The sequence below is a fragment of the Carassius carassius genome, chromosome 10 (assembly GCF_963082965.1).
Source record: "Carassius carassius chromosome 10, fCarCar2.1, whole genome shotgun sequence".
In the NCBI taxonomy this organism is placed as follows: Eukaryota; Metazoa; Chordata; class Actinopteri; order Cypriniformes; family Cyprinidae; genus Carassius; species Carassius carassius.
The window spans coordinates 29680401-29681172 of NC_081764.1; the positions used below are offsets into that span (position 1 = coordinate 29680401).

The following is a 772-nucleotide window of genomic DNA, read 5'->3' on the forward strand; positions in this document are numbered from 1 at the left end:
ATTCATATTATCAATTTTTTTTTATTTCAAGGTCAGGCCTGTGTTATCTCTTGCACCTTGTTTTAACCAGATAAGTGGTTAAATCAAATGCACACCCTCTATGAGTAACTCCTATGCACTAGCGCCATCTGGCGTTATTGACTCAAAAAAAAAAAGAAAAAACAAGCGATGTAAATTCTAATGAGACCCAAATTTCTAACTAGACCATCTTTCAGAATGTTTGGCTATTCTATAGTATAAAGTGATGTATGTTTTCCAAATAATTGAGTTTGTCCTATGTTTGTTTATTTGAATTGATTTCGAGAGGCATTCTAAATATGAGTTTTACCTCTAAAACAGTTTAACCTTTTACATTTTCTATATTTTATTTATTTCATCCACCATAAAATAATAAAAAAAATTCGTGCTCACTAAAATCGCATTTTCATGTTCATTTACACTGATCAGTAGATGGAGCTGTTCTATAAAAACGTCCTACAGTCACGGTGGCCGAGAGGTTAAGGCGTTGGACTCGAAATCCAATGGGGTTTCACCGCACAGGTTCGAATCCTGTTCGTGACGATATTTATATCTGCGAAACATCTACTACTAGTTTTATTTAACGATTTAAACCACGCCAAACGGTCGAACAAACTGTGAATATGTTCATTAACTTTAATTCTTACAACAAAATGCCCATATTCAGCTGTACAAACATGTGTGGTTTCATTTATTTCCCTGTTTAATATGTTAATATGGGTGAGTTGTTTTTCAATTTAGAGGGGTGTTCCGA

The 772-nt window shown here is 33.8% G+C and overlaps 1 non-coding gene across 1 annotated transcript; it reads left to right on the forward strand.

The window, feature by feature from the left end:
• The first annotated feature begins 479 nt into the window (after positions 1-479).
• Positions 480-561, forward strand: trnas-cga (transfer RNA serine (anticodon CGA)). Its single transcript has one exon. It is a non-coding gene; the product is annotated as a tRNA-Ser (tRNA).
• Positions 562-772: the final 211 nt, after the last annotated feature.